Source organism: Capra hircus, chromosome 11, assembly GCF_001704415.2.
Source record: "Capra hircus breed San Clemente chromosome 11, ASM170441v1, whole genome shotgun sequence".
In the NCBI taxonomy this organism is placed as follows: domain Eukaryota; kingdom Metazoa; phylum Chordata; class Mammalia; order Artiodactyla; family Bovidae; genus Capra; species Capra hircus.
This window is the reverse complement of record NC_030818.1, coordinates 60,637,583-60,661,866: the sequence shown is the minus strand read 5'-3', so window position 1 is coordinate 60,661,866 and position 24,284 is coordinate 60,637,583.

Here is a 24,284-nt window from a genome sequence, read left to right as displayed (position 1 = left end):
GAATTGTAAGAGAGAGTCCCTTAGAGGTAGAAAGGAGGCAGCAGCCATGTTGAGGCAGCAGCCATGTTGAGGCAGCAGCCATGTTGAGGCAGCAGCCATGTTGTAGCTCACACACACTGTGACTTAATCTGCTGGCTCACTCTGTTGGTGTGGGGGTAGCAGTCAAGCCTACAACAGTTCCACCTTCCCCTAGAACCTTCTTCAGCTTCTCTGACTTCAGGTGTGTGATTAGTTCTGTGGGCTAATTAGTTCTGAGGGTACCATCTCTCCCACAGGACACTCATGTCATCAAGTCAGAGGCAGTGAGGACTGACATGGGTTTCAATCCTCCTTGGGCTTCACCTCATTCTTGTGGGTTCCTGCCTGTCCTTGTTCTCTACTTTATACCTATCTTCCCTTCCCAAATACATTCTCTGAAGACTACAAACTCAAGCATTAGACATGAAAGAAAATAGCCTTATAGAGACTCTTTAACCAGCTCCCATAACTCAGTAGCTAAGTAGCTAAGTCATGTCCAACTCTTTGTGACCCCATGGACTGCAGCATGCCAGGCCTCCCTGTCTTTCAGCTCCTGTAACTGTACAAGGTCAAATCTCTTTGTGGTTCTGTCTCTCTCTCTCTCTCTCTAACACAGACACACACATCTCTTAGGTCATTTTACCTCTCTCATTGGATCCTGACCAGAATTTATTTTTTCTAAACTCACCCCAACCTCCCTTTTCAGCTTTAAGGAAAGAAGACTCTTTGGAAATTGTTTCAAGAGAAGCAAAAACTGGAATAAAACTAGAGCTGACAAGGTGTAAGCTTCAAAATAATAATTTTTTAAAAACAAAGAAAGCTAGGAAAAAAAACCACAAAACACCATGGCACTCACCACATTCTAACCACCCCCCAACCCGGATGCACAGTAAATGAAATAAATGGGACCAGTACCCTTTATTATTGATCCTGTATTGGCTTGTACTTGCCCAACATTGTAGCAAAGCCCATACAAGAGGCAATTAAATGTTTGGGCCAAAGGGATGAGTTCAGTTACTTAAATTGAGCAGGGATTCTTTTATGTCCAATTACACATAAGCCTAGGGCCGGTGAATAAGAGTATCTATCACACCTATATATATATATATATGCACCATGGGAATTTCATGCCCATGTTCCTTTCTGCACTTGGAAGCTTGGCTGGGTCCCCAGTGGCAGCTGCCCAGGACAGTGTTCTCTGGACTTCCTCATCCCTCCCCTGTCTATTCAGGAAACAGCAAAGCAGTACATGCTGCTCCATTCTCTGCTCTGTAGGGAAATTGTAACAGGCAATGCTGGCTAAGAAAGGAAGTATTCCCATCCCGTCACATGAACCCCCAAAGTGGATTTAGGAAAAAGTGATTTCAGTTTGGAACTCCATCAAGACTTCTCTCAGGGCAGGGAAGCTCACTGACTTCTTGACCCTCCCTCCCAGTTCTGTCTTCAAGTTTCTCTTGCTTAGATGTGCCCACCTGAAATTTATCACTAGTTTATTGTGGACCCAAGTTACAACCATATGAATCATCTTTTTGCCTTGTAACAGTAATTAGAGACACTTCTAGTAAGGAGCAAGAGGTTTAATGGCAGCTGGTGGGGCTCTAGGGGCAAGGGTATAGGGTCCAGGCAGTAGGACAAGGGTGCTCTGAGAGAGGCAGTGATGAGTGGGAGTTTCAGGAGCCACCATGACATGAGTGCCTTGTGTTGCTCTGGTGACAGGCAGGGCTGTCAGTCAGGGGCCCCCTCAAGGTGGGAGAAGGCACATTAAGGGATATAGAAAGGCCCTGAACTTCCCTCGGCTACAGCCTGGCCTGAGATCACATATCCTTCCTGCCTTGTCTCTCAGTCCTTTCATGGGTCACGTCAGGGGCGTCCTCTGTGACGGTAGGTCAGCTCCGTCTGGCTTCCTGACCCCAATCCTTGGTCTCATCTCTGATTCCAACCTCAACCTATGCCAGCTAGCCTCACCCTGATAGCAGCTTGTCTCAAGAGCAGGCCTGTGTCTCTTGCTTCCTCCACTTGAAAATGTCTGTGATGCTGTAGACACTAGTGGGAGCCCCCTTGATTTTACACATGCACAGCCCTGATATGCAGCAGAGTTAATGCCTCCCACAGAACCCTCAATGGGCAACAGAAGCTGATGTATGTCTCCAGCCGATCATCAGGCAGACCAGCCTGGGAGCCGAGCCCGGGTGGGATTAAGCTCCATTTACAGAGCTATGACCTTGATGTGTGGTGGTGTAGTGTTAGTCGCTCAGTTGTGTCCAACTCTGCAACCCCATGGAGTATAGCCAGCCAGGCTTTACTGTCCATGGAATAACTGGAGTGGGTAGCCATTGCCCTCTCCAGGGAATCTTCCCAACCCCGGGATTGAACCCAGGTCTCCTGCATTGCAGGCAGATTCTTTACCATCTGAGTCACCAAGGAAGATTTCTATATTGGCTTTCTTTCCCCTCCCTCCCCCTTTTCCCCATGCCTTGCTTCTGCTCCCTGAAGTCACCTTCCATATCAACTACCCGCACACACACTTTTAGGTTGGGCTCAGCCTTCTAGAGGGTGGACCCAGAATAGGAAACATAATATTTCTGTGTAACCTCAATAAATCCCAGCGCCCCTTGAGGCTCAGTCTTGGCAGGAAGTCCGGCAAACAATAATGGTGTCATACAAAGGAATCTGAACCTTCAGTCTCTATAAAGATGCATCAAAGAGGAGCCAGCACTTTCTAAATTCCCTGTGTCTGTGTCCCAAACCATCTTCCAGCTACTTCAGACCCCTTTAGATGCCATTCTTACTGTTCTTCTTTTCCATTCCTTTATTGCATGAATGTAGTTAGCAATATCCTCCTGATTTCAGCTTCCCTGAAGAACCAGCAGCAATCTTCTTCAGTGGTGGTGGCAGAATGGGGGACTCTGGCTTCTTCCCAATGTCCTCCTCCTTTGGTTCTGGGATAAAAGTTAGACTGCAAGCTTCTAGGGCACAAACACAGAGCCTGGCTTGCATAGTCCCTACAGCAAACCTGCAGGGAGATGACCTTTTTACTGTCATGGCATACAGGGAAACGGGCATTTTTGTACCATAGACACAATAGCTAAAACTGCCATCCCAAGGGCCAAGGAGCTCCCCATCTTGCTTGGCAGAGCATCCCCATTTGGACACACCAGTGTGTCAGACCACCCTAGTTGGGAAGGTGAGGAACCAGGGCCCCCACGCTGTGGTGGGTCCTGAGAACACGTGGAGAGCTGGCCCTCTCTCAGCTTCTAATGAACAAGAGCACGGCTTGACATTTTCCTGCACATTCTTACATTTCCCACCGCCTCCCTGCCCCCATCCATACATTCCACAACACGGCAATTAATTGTTCTCTGCTGTTCAGCAGCACTGGTGTGAGCAGCCACGCCTGCAGCCTCGCTTTGTTCCCAGTTTAATCAGTGGCTGTCCCTGGCTGTCCCTCAAAAAGCAGACAAAACCAGCCAGCTGCAGACCCAGCTGTCAGCAAGCCCCTACACTGGCATTCAAGTGGCCACAAGAGAACCCACACAGTGCCCGGAGAGGGTCCATTCTTCGCCTTTCTCCTCCCCACAATTGACAGGCTCTGAGGAAGGAAACGTGAGTGCTGGGCTTGGCAGCGGGGGCAGGAGGCTCTTGTTAACAGCTTGCCTTCCTGTTTATACGGGGTCTGGCAAAACTGTTAATTTCTCTCACAGAGGTGACAAATGGAAAAACCAGAACGCCAGGGAGTGGCAGCCTGGAAAGCAGCCTCGGAACAACTTCTTGAAGCAAAGCAGGAGGCTGTGGGTCAGGGGGAGGACTATCTTGGGTTCCCTGGCCCAACCGAGAGGACCTCATGCACTTAGCTGTCCCTCCAAAAAGACACAGTGAGCCTCACCATGTGGGCGTGCTTCTCCTGCATTCTGTCCGTGCATGCTAAGTCACTCAGTCGTGTCCGACTCTGCGACCCTATGGACTGTCGCCCACCAGGCTCCTCTGTCCATGGGATTCTCCAGGCAAGAATACTGGAGAGGGTTGCCATGCCCTCCTCCAGGGGATCTTCCTGATCCGGGGATCAAACCACGTCTCTACATCCCCTGCATTGGCAGGCAGGTTCTTTACCACTAGCACCACCCGAGAAGCCCCGCATTCTATCTACTTCCCAACAAAGTGGCCCATGACAGAAACTGTAAAGTCCCTGTGGATCTGCATTATTACCTTTGGAGTCTGTCCCCATCATCCATGAGTGATTTCTGATCTGGGTCTGAAGCTGAAACCACTCCAGGAAATAAACCAGGCTTTGGCTTATTTGCTTTATTTAAATAAACCCCTGTGCACTGCTTCCCCCTGGCATCCTGAACCCTGGGCAGTGTTTCTCACCCCAGCTGTACAGCACCTGGGGAGAGCCTGACCTGTTACTCTGGGGAGGGTCCTGCGTGCTGATGTGATTTAAAAGCTGCTCAAGGGATTCTAATCAGTAGCCAAGGTGGAGAATGTCAGGGGTAGGAAACTTTTCCTTCACCCTCTTAGATTCAGTACTGAGGGACCTCAGATTTAATGACAAATACAGATCAACAGGAGAAAAGGCATACAAACTTATTAATATTTTACATGCACAGAATTCACAAAAAAGATATGCCCTTAGCAAAGGAGAGAGGGTTTTGGCTCCAAGGGGCAATAAATTATGGGCAAGTGACAATGAAATATATGTGGAAAACCAGTGGAAGATAAGGATAATTTTAGTAAGGTTTGCTTATGCAGACTCATCTTGGTGCTGACTCTTGGTGATAAGAGTCTCTCTCCTCTTGCTGGTGTGGGAATGGGTATGTCTTCAAAAGAGAAATTTATGCCTTGCTTTTAGGTGGATAAGGGGAGGGCAGAGAACTCTTCCTGCAATTTTTGCTTCTCAATTGCCTTCAACTTAAAATAATCCATATTCCAAAATGGCATATTTGGAGGGGGCATATTCTGATCCCCTTTAAGAACTACTGGTAAAGAATAAATTACTGTTGCTGTTTTCATTACCAACTATTATTATTTTAAGAGCAATGCGAGCTTATTTCAAAAGGCTGTTTGTAGAGGTGAGGATGGAGGCAAGGAATGAGATGAGGAGTAATTCAGTTCCAACAGTCACAGCCTCCCACTGGGGTGAACAATAGTCCCTACTTGACAGGAATTGGGGCGTGGGTTTGGGGAAGTGTTCCTGAGATCTAGGACTCTGTGTTAAAACTGGAAAAGTCAGTGCCCCCTCCACTAGCTCTGAGGGTGCCATGGGCTGTCTTTTACCATGTGGGTTCCCCAAGCACTAAGCCTCTTGAAGAAAGGGATGGAATTATTCATGCTTGTATTTCTCCATATCTGCCATGCTGTAGGTGCTCATTATCCAGTTCCCAAATTTGCTGCCTCCTGTTTAATTCAACTAAGGTCCCTAGCTGGTGATATTTTGTGTAGGAATGTTACCGTGCTTTCCTGGCTTCGAGAAAGACATAGCATTACTTGTTCTAGAGAGAGAAGCAGCTTTGGAGTGGGTGGGTAAGCAGGCTGAAGGCTGAGCTTTGGGAGAGTATTTGCAAGCCTGTGGACACAGAACCATGGCTGCAAACATCGAAGAGAAATGGAGCTATTCTCACCACAGATATAGAGTTCATTTAAATATCCCTATGCACACAATTCCTATCAAAGGAGCTGGATTGCAAAAAGTAACTATTTTAGAAGTTTCATCTCTTACAGAGTGAGAATAAAAAGTTTCTCTCTCTTTCTCCTCCTCTGCTTCAGTTTTACATGGAGAGAGTGAAGGAGGATTTGTGGAGATTGCAGCTCTCTGCTTGGACTCTTGGAGGACCCTCAAAGCCCGACAGGCAGGCCGTGACAATGAGGGCCTCCCCACCCCCTCACATTGGCCCCCTCCCATCCTCAGATGGTTCCCTGCACAAACCTGGGGACCGACCAAGGTCCTGCCCAGCACCTGTCTGGGCAGCCCCTACCCTGCCCACTTACTTGTGCTCCTTCTGCAATGGTCAGCTCAAGCCTAGGCTCCTCCAGGAAGTAATACCTGCCTCTCTCTCTTCTGCAACTTTCCAAAGAAAGCAGAGTCCATATCACACTGCCCAGCCCAGCCCACGTAATCCCTCCAAGAAGTCATCAGGTAATTCATTCTGCCAACATATTCTTTGCTGATATGGTCTCTGCCCGCCCATCTCAGTCTGGTATTCCTGGAACTGTGTGAAAACCTGGGTGGCTATGGTCTGCCCACCTGCTCACCATGAGAGATTGTCAGAAAAAGTTGGAGGGTGAGGGAGAAAGGGAAAGTGTCATGTTGGCTCTGTTGCCATGAGGCCTGGGTGTCAGTCTGTGTTGGATGTCCCTCCAGAAGAGGCTGCCTGCACCTCTGCTTCATTTCTATTTTGTTCTCAGCTCCCAAATCTTGGTCAGATCCTCAACTCAGCACCACAGGGAGCATCGGAGAACATGATCAAGCACCTAACTCTACAGTCAGCTACCCAGTTTCTGGTTGTGTGCTAGATCCTCCTCATACCTTAGTTTTCCTGTCCATAAAATAGGGATAATAGCAGTACTGATCTCACTGCATTATTGGATCAAGTAACCTATTTTTGTTAAAGACACTAGAACAGTGTCTGAGACAAAGGGAATGCTGGCTATTATTATTTAGCATTCTTTTAATACAAGGGAGAGAGGCCACCTGATCTGTATCAGTCCTGTGCCCAGAACTTTTCCCATCTCTGGGTTTGGTTCTTACCATTTGAGGCAGTTCTGGTCTCTCTAGGAACTTTCCTCTGTGGCCACTCCTGGGTCTCCTTCAGTGCTGCACTTTGCCTCCCTGAGAGGCCAGTCAGGGCCAGGTTCCCAAAAGGCAGTCTTTCACTCCCACCCTGATATAGTCTATTTGTGATTGTTTCAAAGGTGTTTGTCTTGATCTCTCAAACCTCTGTGTGCTTCTTGAAGGAAGCACAACAATTCTGTTGTGTGCATTTTCTTTATCTCCCAACTATGCCTAACATAGCTCTAGGCACTGGCGGCGTGACACAACAGCACTTGGGAGAACCAAAAGCAATTGTCCAGCTCTCACTGCCTGATGTCCATAACAGCAGAAGTAACACTGGAGGGACCCCCACCCCACCCCCGACCACCCCGCTTGGACCTTGGACCTCTGGTACAGGCAGATCGGCAAATATACTGCCTTGGATTTGGTGAATTGGGATCATAGAGTGATAACTCACAGGACTTAGAGCCCTGGCCTCTGTCCACTCCCTGAAGCTTGGAGTAAGCCCAAATAGCATTACTGGGAGACAGACAGGGGAGATGCCAGCGAGAGCCAATAAACAGACATCCTCTCTGCCTCGGTTTGACTTCCTCAGCAGTGCACTGAAATAATGCTGAGCCTGAAGTCTGCAGTAATAAAACAGACACAGAAGATGAAGGGGCCATAATTCCAGGCAGGAGGGAAAGTGCCCCGGCTCTGCAGCTGTTTCTCCATGGCCACTCTTATTTTACTGGAAAGGGAGCTGTTTGTGGTGTCTCTAGGGTCCTTCTGGCATTTTATGGCCTTTGTTGGAAAATGCTTTTAGATTAGCATTAAGCCTGTGTTATTCTTGAAAAGACTGGCTGAGTAATAAGTGAGCTAACCTATCCTATTTTCCATAAAGAACTATAAATTCCTCCTGCTTCTCTGAACAAAACATCAGTATTCCCACCCACACTCTCAGCTACCCACTGCAGAGGATGAAACCCCGCCAAGTCCTACTTTAACACTGCTGCTCCTGGGGCTGCAGACCAGTCCCCTCCTTCCAGCCAGAGTCCGCCTCTCTGTGTTTGAGTTTTTGCTCTGCTCCAGTAAAGATAAAGGCATATTCATAGGGCCAAGAGTCCTCTGCCAGATGGGCTGAAACACCACAGCCTTACTGCAGTCAGTAGCCCTTGGAGAAGAGTCCAGACACTAAATACTTTGCTGTCCAGAAACTGTCGCGAACAGCAAGGCAGACGGGCCTCTTCTCGCCATGTGTACCCCTTTCCTGCCCCAGTGGCCAGACTCAGCCTGTCCCTTGTCTGAAAGGCCCTCCATTCTCATAGGCGCCTGTCAATGCCACAGGCCGCTCCACCTGCGGGTGTTTGTTCTCTAAGGGCTGCAGTAGCAGGCAGGGGAATTTGGGAAGCAGGAAGTGAGGACTTTGCATGGGAACATTAAGATCTCAGGATTCAAGTCAGAACCTTACTGAATATTTGCTTGTTTTCTTTGTATCAATTTAAATGTCCACTTAATTCTCTCTCCAGAGCTGGCTTCAGTATCCAGTGAGTTGGGAGAGAAGCCTCAGAGCCTTGGAATGAAGTCCCCAGGGGTGGAGGAACAGGGAGGGAAGTGCTCAGAATAGAGAGAGCAAAGGTGCCCCCTCACCCCACAGGCACAGGTGGTCAGTACGGTGGGGTGATGACTAGTGAGGCCTGCTTATGCCAAAGGGAAATAGGACAACTGTAGGGCCATCTTCCTAGAGCTTGAAGACCTGGAGGAAGGCAGCTTGCTGGCCTCAGAGGTGACCTTACTTTGGGGGCCAGGGAAAAGAGAAGACAAACTCTGAAAGAGTGTTTAAGGCCAGGAGGACATCAAGATACAGAGGTGGAGATGCTGGGGCAGGGAAGGGCTTCCTCAAAGGCAGGGGAAGGGAGAGAGACTGGACAACCTGAGACAAACTGGCAGCCAGCTAGTAGGACCCAGGCCAGCCAGGCAGTAAGGACAAGAGACAGCCCGCTTCTGGGGCACCAGACATAGCCTCTCCCGTAGACCACAGAGCTCCAGCCAACAGAAAAGCCACCTGGGCCTCCTTATACTCTTTCCTACTCAGGAGCCAGGAATGTGCCGCCTCCTTCTGTTGCCCTGACCTCACCATCTTACATGCAGCAGAACGGCCGGATAGTTTCCAAATGCTATTTGCCTGCCATCACTGGCAACAGGTAACAAGCAGAATGAGAAACTCTTACCTTTATTTTCATTTCTGTTTTCTTGAAATAAAATTTCTTAGAATGAACTCTGAAAGTGAGAAGAAATCCTAATTTGGTAACATCATTGAATGTTTCCATTTTTCAAGGCAAACCAATCTCTGGACTTGGGGTGGTGGGGAGAGCATGCTGTGAGGCATGTGGGATCTTAGTTCCCCCACCAAGGACCCACGTCCCCTGCAGTGGAAGTGCAGTTTTAACCACTGGACCAACAGGTAAATCTCTGGACTTTTCATTTAGAAGGCAAACAAAACAGGGTGAGATAAAAAGAATTAACTAAGGAAACCATAAATAAAATGAAAAGACAATCTGTAGAATGGGAGAAAATATTTGCAAACAATATGACCAACAAGGGCTTAATTTCCAATCAGCTCATACAACTCAACAACAAAAAAATCAAATCCAATTTAAAAAGGACAGAAGAATAAACATTTTTCCAGACAAGAAAATGGCCTATTGGCAATTTATATGAATGAAAAGATGCTCAACATTGATAATTGTTCAGTTCAGTTCAGTCACTCAGTCACGGCCGACTCTTTGTGACCCCATGGACCACAGCAGGCCAGGCCTCCCTGTCCATCTCCAACTCCCAGAGTTTACCCAAACTCATGTCCATTGAGTCAGTGATACCATCCAACCATCTCATCCTCTGTTGTCCCCTTCTCCTCCTGCCTTCAGTCTTTCCCAGCATCAGGGTCTTTTGAAATGAGTCAGCTCTTTGCATCGGGTGGCCAAAGTATTGGACTTTCAGCTTCAACATCAGTCCTTCCAGTGAACACTCAGGACTGATCTCCTTTAGGAAGGACTGGTTGGATCTCCTTGCAGTCCAAGGGACTCTCAAGAGTCTTCTCCAACACCACAGTGCAAAAGCATCAATTCTTCAGCACTCAGCTTTCTTTATGGTCCAACTTTCACATCCATACACGACCACTGGAAAAACCATAGCCTTGACTAGACGGACTTTGTTGGCAAAGTAATGTCTCTGTTTTTAAATATGCTGTCTAGGTTGGTCATAACTTTCCTTCCAAGGAGCAAGCATCTTTTAGTTTCATGGCTGCAGTCACCATCTGCAGTGATTTTGGAGCCCAATAATTGTTAGAGAAGTACAAATCGAAATTATGTTTCCACCTCACCCCAGTCAGAATAGCCATCATTAAAAATTATAAATAACAAATGCTGGACAGGATGTGGAGGAAAGAGAATGCCCTTACAACTGGTGGGAATATAAGTTGGCACAGCCACTATGGAAAACTAAAAAGAGAATTACTATATGGTCTAGCAATCCCACTCCTAGGCATATATCCAGACAAAACTCCAATTCAAAAAGATACATGCACCCCAGTGTTAACAGCAGCACTATTCACAATAGTCAAGACACGGAAACAGCCTAAATGTCCGTCAACAGATGAATGGGTAAAGAAGACGTGGTTAATGCATACAATGGAATACTACTCAGCCATAAAAAAATGAAATAATGCCATTTGCAGCAACATGAACGTAACTAAAGATTATTATACTAAGTGAAGTCAGAAAGAGAAAGTCAAATACCATATGATATCACTTATCTGTGGACTCTAATATATGACACAAATAAACCTATTTATGAAACAGAAGAAGACTCACGGACACAGAGACCAGACTTGAGGTTGCCAAGGGGGAGGGGGCTAGGGGAAGGGGTCGAGTGAAATATTGAGGTTTGCAGATGTAAGCTATTATACATATCCACAAAGAATGGATAAACAACAAGGTTCGACTGTACAGCACAAAGAACTATATTCAATATCCTATGATAAACCACAATGGAGAATATTTTAAATGTATATATATGTGTAACTGAATCACTTTGCTGTACAGCAGAAATTAACACAACATTGTAAATCAACTAGCTTCAATTTAAAAAACAAGAATTGACTGAAAACGATCATAGCAAGAAGCTAAATTAGTCCATGAAGTTTGAAAATGAAGATAAAAGTCTTAGCAAAATTTGCATATCCCCTGTATCACACGTGACAGGGCCAGGTGAATTCCCAGCCTTGCTTACTTCATCAGTACCACCCTGGGCCCATTTAGAAGGAAGAGCTGTGCCCAATCACCTCCACCAGGTCTAACCTGAGGCTGGACTATGCAACTAGCTATTTTAGGACAGTATATACATTCTTATATATTATACTAAGAGTTGCCTCTATAGCATATAAATTTTCACAAAATAAAAATTACATGTGTGCCTGAAATAACAAGGGCATGTGTACCTTTCTGGGAAAATAAAGGTGGTATTCAGCTTGGCCCTTTGAGGATGACCTGACAGAAGGTAAAAGAGATGGCTGAGCTTGACATGACTTAGAACTGAGCCAACTCCACAGTGTACATTCAGAGATGGGGTGTGGTGCTCATAAGTTACATTCCCTGTTCCAAGACCACCACTTAGCTCTGTTGCTCTCCTCCCCACCTCTAGCAAGTCTCCCCTGAACTCCCTAACAGAGATAGTGAATATATATCCTTGAGGTCAGACCTGTCGGCATACAGAAATCTAAGCATCTTTGGGGATCTCCCATGTACCTGCTCTGCCTTTTAGCTAGACAGTGAAGGATCTTACTCTGCCCCCCTCCCTCTTTGCAGAGGTGTGTCTGTGATGGAGACCCAGTTTCTACTCTGACAACCCCACTTTCTCAACACTCAAATGCATAGCAGTTCTATCCAGCAATCTGGAGATTTCACCAGTAGGTGACAAACACAGGAAGAGCTTGAGTCAGGGCCCCAGTTTTAACTCTCCTGGAAGCTACTGCTTTAAGGTAATGAATATATGAGTGTCCCTAGGACTTCAGGCTAAATGTCAAGTGAAGATGTGGGGTCCCTGATCCTTTAATTCTTGGGTGTGGACCTGTGAAGCAGTGTGCTGACATGCCCCCCACCTCCCTGACCCATACATAGCCCTGGCCCCCACAACAGCCTCTCTAGTAGAGCAGGAAGGAGGTGGTGTTTGCTGCCTCTGAAGGATGGCGTGGAAGAACACCAGGATCAGGGCCCACCCCAGCTGGAGGGATGACACAGAAGGAAATCTGAAAAGCAGGCAAAGAAACAACTCCAGCCTCTACACATTGACCAAAGCCACTCCAAGCCTGGAAGCTCCCCTCAACTCTGGGGCTGCTATAACCACTAGGGATCCCCGGCCTTGGGGAGTCAGACCCACCCGATCAGGATTCAGTTCCTCCTAAAGAGGTCCTGAGTCAATAACGGCCGTTTCACAGAGAGGATGTGTACTCTGATTAGAAACGCAGACAGACGTGTGTGTGAGAGGCCAACCGCAGACACCCACATCAGGGTCTTCCACCCAACCCTCAGAGAGCAGGAACCTCTGTGAACACATGCCTCCGTGCCTCTGGAGCTTGGAGGAGCCCCTCGGGCCACCAACTCCCAGCTCTCCCAGCCCTGCATCATCACAGCCCCACCTGGTCCTGCAGTCCCTAAAACAGAAACACTGAATTTCAACCAAAGGGCCCGAGAGCTTGAGAGCATTCACAAAGGGCCACCAGTGGGCCATAGTGCTATGAGGCTAAGAAGAACAAAGCCGGATGGAGCTCTGCCAGGAACCAGAAGAAAAGAAACCTTCTGCTGGCACCTGGGGCAGAGGCCCACTCTCCCTCAGGAGGCCTGGTCTTGGTACCAGGGTGAGGCGTCTCAGATGTGCTTTGACAAAGATTCTCTGAAAGTCTCTATGGTGCTTCCAAGTTCACAAGTTTATAGAATGTTAAAGTAGGAAGGGACATTTTGTGGGATTTTTGCAAGGCCTTTCTCCTCTCTGGACCACAGTTTGCACATCTGTATGAAGAGACTAGACCAGATCTGCAGGCCCCAGCCCAGTCTGCACATGGGAACCACCTGGGGATGCCCCGCTGCTTCCAAGTCACCCGGGGGCAGGTTCTGGGGGAGCTGGTGGAAGAACTGCTGCCCTCAGACGGGGCTCCAAGAATTGGAAATTGTTTATGCAGGGCGATGGGCAAATGGGTCGGGGTTGGTGGGGGCAGGTGTCAAAGAGGAGAGGAAACATTGTTCTGTTCACTTTGTTTTTCAGAATAAAAAGTTAAAAAACTAAAACTACTAATACCCTAAAACTAGCTGTGCCTTGGTCTCACCTGGAACCTATTAAATTGAAATGTCTAGAGAGGCCTTCTCTGGTGGCTCAGACTGCAAAGAATCCACCTGCAAATTCGGGAGACCTAGGTTCGATCTCTGGGTTGGGAAGACCTGGAGGAGGAAGTTAAGGCAACCCAGTATTCTTGCCTGGAGAATCATTATGGACAGAGAAGCCTGGCTGGCTGCAGCCAGGTTGCAAAGAGTCAGATACGACTGAGCAACTAAGAACATGGGGGCTGAGAGGGTGCTGAAGAATTGATGGTTTCCAACTGTGGTGCTGGAGAAGACGCTTGAGAGTTCCTTGGACAGCAAGAAGATCAAATCAGTCGATCCTAAAGGAAATCAACCCTGAATATTCATTGGAAGGAGTGATACTGAAGCTGAAGCTCCAATACTTTGTCCACCTGATGTGAGGAGCCGACTCATTGGTAAAGACCCTGATCCTGGGAAAGAATGAGGGCAGAAGGAGAAGAGAGAAACAAAGGATGAGATAGTTGGATGGCATCACCAATTCAATGGATATGAACTTGGAGAAATTCTGGAGATGGTGATAGACAGGGAAGTCTAGTGTGCTACAGTCCATGGGGTCGCAGAGAGTCAGACACGACTTGACAACTGAACAACAGCAACAAAAGGGGCTGGGACCCTGGCACTGAGGTTTTCAGAAAGGGGTCACCAGGTAATTCTGCTGGGCAGCCAGGATTGAAAACACTGGGCTAGACACTGAGTGGTCCCCACGTGCAACTGAGTGGCTGAGCCACCCACACCTTCCACCCCATATAGCAAGTCACGCTCTGGTCCCATGTGCTTTAACTTCATGCTTCAGGAGCCCTTCGTCTCAGACAGAAATGATGGAGCTGCACTTAGAGCAGGCGGTCCCAGCCAGGCCTTCACTCAGGTCCTCTAGTCAGTTCAGTCTGTGCCCCCTCTTCAGTGGGGCACAGTGATCCCTCAAATGGGATCCCCTCTTCAGTGATCCCTCAAATGGGCAGCTCCCCAAGGCCTCCAGGGAGGGAGCTCAGCTCCATCTCAGGGAGAGAGTGAGCTGCCCCTCCAAGTGTATCAGGAAGCTCCTAGCAGGAACACTCCCTCTCACCCACACAGCAAACCTGAACTCAAGCCTCTTTCACAGTCTCCTCATGTGGCCACGTGCTGTCGGGCCTCCCCACTCTCAGAACACAACAAGTCACATTCCTGTGGCATTTGGGTTGACTTCCCAGCAGACACTGAACGTTCCTGGACTGCTTCCTAGGATCCTTGTTTTCTCTGTTGCCTTTCAGCATCTGGGACCAAGAAGGAGCAAACAGGCTTCGGCTTCTACACAGGATGCTCAGCTTCCCGGGGCCCCAGAGATGTTCCGCCTGCTTTCCCCACCCTCTCAGCTCAGAGCACCAACTGCAGCACCACTCCCACCCCTAACATCTCCCAGTGTGATCCTAAACTGTGTGCTGGGTTTTATTGCTCTCTTGAAGTCGCTCAGTTGTGTCCAACTCTTTGCGACTCCATGGACTATAGCCCACGAGGCTCCTCCATCCATGGGATTCTCCAAGCAAGAGTACTGGAGATCTTCTCCAGGGGATCTTCCTGACCCAGGGATCAAACCCAGGTCTCCTACATTGCAGGCAGACGCTTTACCCTCTGAGCCACCAGGGAAGCCCCTTTACAGCCCACACTCCTGGCTAACTCCTCAGAAGGTTCCCTCCCTGTCCAATCCTTTGTCCTTTGTCAGTGACTAACCAGCTCCACAAGGCAGTGGGGACCTTTCTGAAACGAAGGAACTTCTTAGGTAACATCATCCCTTTTTCACATAGGTACTTCCTACTGCCTTTCTGGAGCTGAAGTTGGAGGGGCATTTTCAGCTCAAGTGCTGGTCACTCAGTCATTTTCAATTCTTTGTGATCCCATGGACTGTTGCCTGCCAGGCTCCACTATCCATGGAATTCTCCAGGCAAGAATACTGGAGTGGGTTACCATTCCCTTCTCCAGGGGATCTTCCCCATCCAGGGATCACAGGTTCTTTACCATCTGTGCCACCAGGGAAGCCCTTTTCAGCTCAAGGGCTCCCCCTGATTTCTAGCATCTCTATGCCTCTACATTTACCTTTATCTGTAATTCAACAAATACTCACTGAGTACCTTTATGTGGCAGCAGGGACAGGGGAGCCTAGTGGGCTGCCATCTATGGGGTCGCAGAGAGTCAGACATGACTGAAGCGACTTAGCAGCAGCAGCAGCAGCAGCAGCAGTGTGCTAACTGCGGGGAAGAAAACTGTGAAGAAAACTAGGGATCCCTGGGACTTCCTGGTGGTCCAGTGGTTAAGAATCTGCCTTTCAATGCAGGCGGTGTCGCTTCAATCACTGGTAGGGAAACTAAGATCACACGTGCCGAAAGGCAACTACACCCACATTGAGCCTGCACACCACAACTAGGGAGCTTGTGCATTGAAACAAAGACCCAATGCAGCAAAAACAAAAAATCAGGGTCCCCACGACACATTGAACAGGGGCTGGTTTTGTCTGCGTGTCTTCCCAGGTCATGGGTGGGGTGATCTAAGCCAGAATAAGAAGGCAAAGTGATAAACACTGAATGATATCCTCCATAGGCTAGAGAAGGGCAGTGATGGGCTCAAGGCTGCACAGGGCTGCAACTTCAGTCTTTTAATGCTGATTTCAGGGCACATTCATCTTTGTTCACTTTCTGATGCAGGGAACACATGATGGAGGAGCCTAAGAGCCCTGAGGTCTCAGAGTGTTGAGTGGGATGTGGGTGTTTATGAAGATGTGCACACATGTAGGGCCAGAGCTGAGGGCAGGGAGCTGGGCCATAGGGGAAGGTTGGGGGCTGGATGGAGGAGGGGATTATTCATAAGGAAATCATAGGCTGAAAACACAGAATCAGTCTTAGGGGGCCAGTTTCAGGATCCAGTTTCCAATTCCTGGCTTCTCTGTTCCTGCAGCAACTGACAGCCCACTGATCTGGTAGCCAGGGCTGAACGCTCAGGACCTGAACTCCAGGTTTGCACAGTGAAAGGAAGGTAGACGTGAAGAACGGACACCAAGTGTGATGACCAGCCTTGGACTAGGAGCAGCCTTGGGCTCTCATCCTAGTCTCAGGACAGATCCCTCTGCCAATCAGACTCCAGTCCACTCACTGAATGCAGGGGGCTGACTCAGAGCATTCTCAGTCTGAATCAGCCAGAGAACTTGTGACCTGGAAAATCCCAGGTCCACCCCAGAGATGGGGTGCTGGGGACCTGGAATGAGATTGAGGGACATGTCTGGCTAACCCGTGCTGTAAGGTGACCCTGGGCCATCCTCAATCCTGGGCCACACTTTGACCAAAAATGGACTTGGTCACCTCTGGGGTCTTTCACTGCATTTCCCTGAAAAAGTCAAGCTCCTGGGGCCACATAGAGGGGAGGTCATCACCTTCAGGATGCCCCTGTTTATTGGTAGATGTGGTCCAGCAGAAGAGGCTGGGTGACCAAGCAAGACACCTGCCCACAGGGAACCAGCACCCAGGCTTAGGGGAGCTGAACTGGAGCCACAGAACCTCCATGCTGTCTGTTCAGGTTTCAAGTCACACTGACCTCCACCTCCCATTCCCTGGGTTGGCCTGGCCACTTCAAATCCTAACCAGGCCAAAGCTCATTTGAACATATTTGTATGTCAGAGAGCAGAGTTCAGGGCATAAGCCCTGGAAGTACTTTGTGTTTTCCAAAATTCCAGAGGTCAACATGTTGATGAGAACTAACAGACCCAAGGGGCTGCCCAGAGATCCCAGGACCCAGCTCCTCTGCGGGGAAACTGTACTCACCAGTTTATAGCTTTGAATCTCAATTTGTCCCACTCTATTCGCCATCAAAACTCCATCCTTCAAAACCTCCTTACTCCATAAAGCTGTCCCCATCCCCCCAACCAAAATTACCTGCTTTTTTTCCCCTACAACACTGTTAACCATTTTAGTGCCCATTTCCTGCCCTACTGGAAGTAGGGATCGTCCCATTTTTATTTTCCTGGGAGCTTGGTGCATATGCAGCTGTTCATCAAATTAAAATAGAATTGAATAAGGCAAGGAGGTTAGTCTTCCAGTTCAAAAAGTGAAGCAACGATTGTGCTTTGTTATTATTTCAGAAAAATTGATATAATCATCTTATAGGTTGCCAGAGTTGATTAAAATAACCATTTTACAAATAACACCCTATAATATTTCCTGGCAATAATAACTACTCATAATTTAGTACTAGAGATATCTAAAGAAGCCCCCAAAATAAGCTGCAAAAGTAGGAATGGCAAGGGACAATACTTAGCATCTATTTTTTTTCTGAGCTTCAAATTGAGTAAATGGTGTTCTACCTTATAAAACAAAAAAGGATGGTACACAGGGAAAAAAATTTTCCCCAGGAAAACACGCAGCCCCACAAGACCTGCACGCAGAGCTGGCAATTATGATGGAAGTGTGGCCTAAGAATGAAGGAGTTCCTTTTGACTCTGAGGACTCATATTTATCCCACAAAAGACACAGAGACCATTGGGATCCTTGGTCCAGAAGAGCTGGCGGAAGTAAAAACCTACTGCCTGTCTGGGTCTCAGGTGGCCCCTGGTGGTAAGGGAGGTTTGGGATGACAGCAGGTTCCCCAGGAGCCAGAAAGGCTGAGGAGGAGGTATCTGCAGCCCATATGGAAAGAACTTTCAGAAAACCACTATTCAAGGAAATAACTGGGGAAAAAAAAAAATACAACCTTCAGGACATGATTTGTTTGGGGGTCTGTCTGATGGATTCTGAGCAGCTACTTCTGTGGAAAGTGGATGAAAATGAAAGAAGATGCAGATACTCTAAAACTCAGGTGGGAATCCCAGGCCTAATAACCAACTTCCGGGAGAGGGCATGTAAAGGTGAAATCTTTTATTTAGTAAAACAGAGTTAGGGTTTGTGGCTAAGAGTAGCCAATGGCCCCAAGACATTTATGACAAACATGTGGCAACACTGGCAGGGAGAAGCCATAAAGCTCACTGAGTCACACCGCAGGGCGTTCGGCCCACTGGCTCCATGATCAGCTCACCTGAGCCACAAAATTGCAGAAAAGGGAAGAAGGACAGCTAGTCTACTTCATGGAGCCTCAATTTTGTCTCCTGGAAGGTGTGTGCAATAATCATGTTTGTTTATGAGGATTAAATACTATCACCGGAGGGCTAGTAGATGCTTTTCCTGAGACCGGATCCAATCATACCTTGGCCTGGCTAAACAACGTTTAACAGTCTGCACTCTCGTGTAGAAAACAGAGGCACTTAGCAGTTACTCCTGTGACTGAACAGGCCATGAACTCCCTTCCCTCTTAGTTTTAGTTTTTCTTTTTTTTTTTTTTTTGGTTTTAAGATCTGTCCTTATTGCCTTACTTACTGAAGGAAAACCACTTCATCAGGGCCTGAAAAAAAGGTAGCACTCAATGTTTACAGCAAGATGATACTTTTTATAATGTTCAATGATATTTGGGCTGATTGTGAATGTCCTCTTTCCCCCTTCTGGTTAGGAACACATGAAAAGTCAATTAAGCAGGACAGTTTGTTTTGTAAGTTAAGTTACTGCATAAGGCAGTTTTGGCACTGTTTATGGAAATTGAAAGTCTTCTCCCTGTTTTGATTCTCTACAGAAGTCTCTTGCTGTGACAGGCAGGAAAATGAACCGGATGAGAAAGTGGGTGCTCCATGCAGGGACTTGGTCAAGAAACTTGGCTAGGAAGCAGAAACATGGCCTTGCATGAATGCTGTGTGTCTGGGACCCAAGGCTGGCCTTCAATAGAAGTCTTCTTAATTAAGTGATTTTACCTTGAATCAAGCTGACCATAAAGAAGTTCCAAAGAAACAGTCCCTAAGCCCAAGTGGATGTAGATTTCAGTGGGCCACTGAGGGGTCAGGCCAAGGCCCTGCCTCTCTGCAGCCACAGCAGATGCCCTAAGAACAGGCGTGCCCTGGCCTCCCTGAGACAGCATGGAAGGCAACCCCCTCCCAACACACATGCACACAGATATGCTGCTCATTATTCATGAAAACAATCTACTCCCAGTAACACCTGTGGCATTCTCCCTGTCACCTCTGACTGAGGGCAGCAATTCAACTATCTCACAACTTTTGATCAGAAATTCTACAAGCATGGAAACTATATGACCCCCAAATTGTACTTCTAAACAGTCATCCAAGTGAAGTGAAGTTGTGCACGAACCTTCATAGCAGCTTTATTCATAATAGATTGTCAATCCTCTTTAAAGACTGAAGTGAATTTACTTCTAAACCAGAATTTAGTTTTTCCTTAAACTGTCTACATGATTCCATATTGACAGTGTCTAAAGGTGTTTCTGGGGTGTTCTGAAGGTGTTCTGTCATGCTCACAAGTATCCAGGAACCCTTAAGCACCACCCTGGCCTGGATTTGCTGCAGACACTAGCTAGTTGACCAGCTCTTTGCAAGAGCCTCTCCAGAGAGCCCGACTATCTTGGATTTTCTACTCAAAACATCTTCTGTTCTTTAGTATTAAAATCCATGTGTTCACCACCTGGGTCATCACTCTGTCCTCTTGAAGGTGAGAGGAATAAGCCATGCAGGAGATGCTGGTCCAAGAAATTAAGGTCTTAGCTCCTTTGCAGTAGAACAGCCATTTCTGGGTTCTGTGGCAAAGCAGTGGTGGGACCAGAGGCTGCTGGAGGGCGGGCGCAGGTGGGGCAAAACTTCAGGTCAGGCCACAAACAAGAGGCAGAGCAGCCAGTTGGATGAAGGCCTTAATCACAGGCTTGGCTCACAGCCCATAACAAAAGCTTGTTGCTGCCCACTACTCTCCCCCAGGGCTAAAAAAATTTCTACTGGGTAGCCCATCCCCAACCCCACTTTCTGGAGACGGGCACTCACCCACTTGGAACCATGGCAACTTCCTAATCAGATTAATTTTGGCCAAAAGTCTGGTTGGGAAGCTCTCATGACCTTAGTGACCAATTCATTCCAAATCTAATACAGATCTTCCTGCACTAACATGGGGTTAGGTCCTGATAAACGTATTGAAAATATCCTAAGTGGAAAATGAATTTAATATACCTAACTTACCCAACATTACAGCTTAGTCTTGCTTTACACTTACAGTTGGGCAAAATCGTCTACTACAAAGCTTATTTTATAACAAAGTGTGAATCATCTCATGTAATTTATTGAATATGGTATTAAAGGTGAAAAACAAATGGTATCCAGGTCGAGACGGGTTATGAGTTGTTCACCCTCGTGATGGGGCTGTGCAGAGGACCCTGCCCCATATCTACACATCCCCGGCCCCGGGGGAAAGGTCCAAATTCAAACTTCAAGATCCAGTTTCTACTGAATGCATATCACTACCACACCATCATAAAGTCAAAAAATTGTAAGTTGAACCATCCTACATCAGTTAAAACCGTCTGTAGTTCACTGCTACCAGGACGTCCTCCCTTGGACTTTTCAGGGCGCAAAGAAACTGCAGCCTCCCACCCTTGCGCCCTTCATTCCTCCGGGCACGACCACACCCAGGAACACACTCCTTCCGCTGGCCTTGGGGACACGGCCGTTCTTCCTCCAGGCCCAGCGGAGGAGCAAGCCCCCTCGCTTCAGCCCTCCATCAGCCCACTCGCCGGCTGCTACGCCAAGAGGCGGCTATCTGCCTAGTCTAGGGTGAGATGTCAAGCGGACCGGGGAAAGGCGCGTTCAGGTGAGAACTAAAAAAGACGCAAAAGGCCGGGCACCTAAGACCGTGACGCAGCAACACAAACAAAACTGACGGGGGCTGGAAGAAAGGCCGGGAGGAGGCCCACGGAGCGCCGGCAGCGCTTTGAGCGGAGGATGCTGACCCCTGCTGGCCGCGCGCGGGAACGCAGCGTGCCTGCTGCCGAGACTGTGACAGTGGGTCATCCCGCCAGGGGGAAGAGGGCCTGGAGGGGGTGGTGGGGGAAAGGCAGGGACCGGGAGGACGTGAGCATCCGAAGCCCTGAGTTCCAGTCCTGCCCACTCCCCACTCCACCGCCATACACACCACGCAGTAACAGGGTTGGCAGCCTCCCCCAGCTCTCAGATGCCCTTAGCTCCTCATGTCTTAGGAGGCGATAAGCAAGTGGGGAAAGTGGTGGGCTGCCGTCTATGGGGTCGCACAGAGTCGGACACGACTGAAGTGACTTAGCAGCAGCACCAAAGTGAGAGAGCTGCAGTATAAACGGCGCTAGAATCCCTCCAGGGCCTACCTGTGCCTCCAAAACGCTTCCCTCGTCAGGGTCTTCCTCCGGACCAGCCAACTCCAAGTTCGGAGCTAGTGAGGCCAAGCTGGATGGTTAGTGACTGGTGGGCTGCGTAATGGCTCCCAACCATATCAAGGTCCTAATTCCGGGAACCTGTGGATATTCCCTTATAAGGCAGAAGGGACGTAGCAGGTGTGGTTAAGTTAAGGGAATTGCGATGGGGAGATTATCCTGGATTCCTCAGGTAGGTCTTAAATGTTATCACAAGAGTCCTCATAAGAGGAGGGGAGAGGGAGCTTTTAGTACAGGAGATTAAAAAAACCACATTACAAAGGAAGCGGAGAAAGAGATTTAAGATGCTACTCAGCTCATTTTGAAGATGGAGTCATGGGCTAAAGAAAGCGAAAAATGCAGCTTTTCTGCTTTATTGACTATGCCAAAGCCTTTGACTGTGTGGATCACAATAAACTGTGGAAAATTCTGAAAGAGATGGAAATACCAGACCACCTAACCTGCCTCTTGAGAAATCTGTATGCAGGTCAGTAAGCAACAGTTAGAACTGGACATGGAACAACAGACTGGTTCCAAATAGGAAAAGGAGGACGACAAGGCTGTATATTGTCACCCTGCTTATTTAACTTCTATGCAGAGTACATCATGAGAAACGCTGGACTGGAAGAAACACAAGCTGGAATCAAGATTGCTGGGAGAAATATCAATAACCTCAGATATGCAGATGACACCACCCTTATGGCAGAAAGTGAAGAGGAGCTAAAAAGCCTCTTGATGAAAGTGAAAGAGGAGAGCGAAAAAGTTGACTTAAAGCTCAACATTCAGAAAACGAAGATCATGGCATCCGGTCCCATCACTTCATGGGAAATAGATGGGGAAACAGTGGAAACAGTGTCAGACTTTATTTTGGGGGGCTCCAAAATCACTGCAGATGGTGACTGCAGCCATGAAATTAAAAGATGCTTACTCCTTGGAAGAAAAGTTATGAGCAACCTAGATAGTATATTCAAAAGCAGAGACATTACTTTGCCGACTAAGGTCCGTCTAGTCAAGGCTATGGTTTTTCCAGTAGTCATGTATGGATGTGAGAGTTGGACTGTGAAGAAGGCTGAGTGCCAAAGAATTGATGCTTTTGAACTGTGGTGTTGGAGAAGACTCTTGAGAGTCCCTTGGACTGCAAGGAGATCAACCCTGGGATTTCTTTGGAAGGAATGATGCTGAAGCTGAAGCTCCAGTACTTTGGCCACCTCATGCGAAGAGTTGACTCATTGGAAAAGACTCTGATGCTGGGAGGGATTGGGGGCAGGAGGAGAAGGAAACGACCCAGGATGAGATGGCTGGATGGCATCACAGACTTGATGGACGTGAGTCTGAGTGAACTCCGGGAGATGGTGATGGACAGGGAGGCCTGGCGTGCTGTGATTCATGGGGTCGCAAAGAGTCGGACACGACTGAGCGACTGAACTGAACTGAAAAATGGAAAAAGACAAGAAAATGGATTCTTCCATGGAGGCTCTACTGATACCCAGATTTGGCCCCACAAAACTGATGTCAGATGTTGGGTCTGCAAAACTGATGTCAGAATTCAGGTCTGTAAAAGCATGAACACATGCTGTTTTTAAGCCACCAAGTCTGTGGTAATTGGTTACAGCAGCCATCAGAAATGAATACATGAATAGGATAGACCTCTACATCTACCTCTAGGGAAGTTTATAATCTTCTTTTCTTGAGATTTTAAAAAACAGCAATCAAAAAGTCACATATCTCCTGTGGTGAAATATATAACTAACCCAAAAGCACATAGGCTTCCCCAGTGGCTCAGCAGTCAAGAATCCGCCAGCAACGCAGAAGCCACAGGAGACGCAGGTTCAATCTCTGGGTTGGGAAGATCCCCTGGAGAAGGAAATGGCAACCCACTCCAGTATCCTTGCCTGGAGAATCCCATGGATAGAGGAGCCTGGTGGGCTACAGTCCATGGGGTTGCAAAGAGTCAGACATGACTGAAGTGACTTAGCAGACAAGCATATGGAAGATGCTCAAGATCACTCACATTAGAGAGGGCAGGGATTATTAAAACCATGGTAAGATACCACGGCACAGCTCCTTGGAGAGCTGTGATAACAGAGACAGTAATAAGCTTTGGCAAGAATATGGAAAAACTGGGAATCCTCGTATTTTACTGATGGGATTGCAAAATGGTGTGACCACTTTGGGAAACAGTTTGCCAGTTTCTTTAAAAAGTTAAACATGAATTACCAGTTGACCCAGTAACTCCACTCCCAGAAATCTACCCAAGAAAAACCTAATATTCATATCCAAAGACATGGACATGAATGTTCACAGCTGTGTTACTCATAAAAGCCAGAACATGGAAATAGAAGTTCAACAGTGAATGAAAATGTGGTATGCAGGACGAAATACTATATTACTCAGAAAGGGCCAACCAACCGTGTTGACGCATTCTACTTTGTCCCCACACGGCGCCAGGCCAGTTTTACACTCATTCACATCTAAAACCAGGAGAAACAGATGGTTCTGGTTAGCCTCACTATCTTGTCCCTTTTGCCACACCAGACTGTTCCAAAGGCTTTTCCTCTGTCCTTCCCTCTCTGGCTGGTCTCCATGCCGCTCCTTGAACACATCAAGCTCAACCCTGCTTTGGGGCCACAATACCATCTGGAAGCTTCTTACCCTGATGGCTAAGATGCGTGGCTGTCTCCTATGTCTTCTCAATGAGGCTTTCCCTTACCACCTTTTACAGAACTTAATAACACCACCGCCCCTTTTCTATCCTCCTTTCTCTGATTTTTCTCCATGGAATTTATCAACTAATAGATAGTTGATAAACAATTTTGTCTGTCTTCTGGCTAGACTGTAAAGTCCGTAAGGAA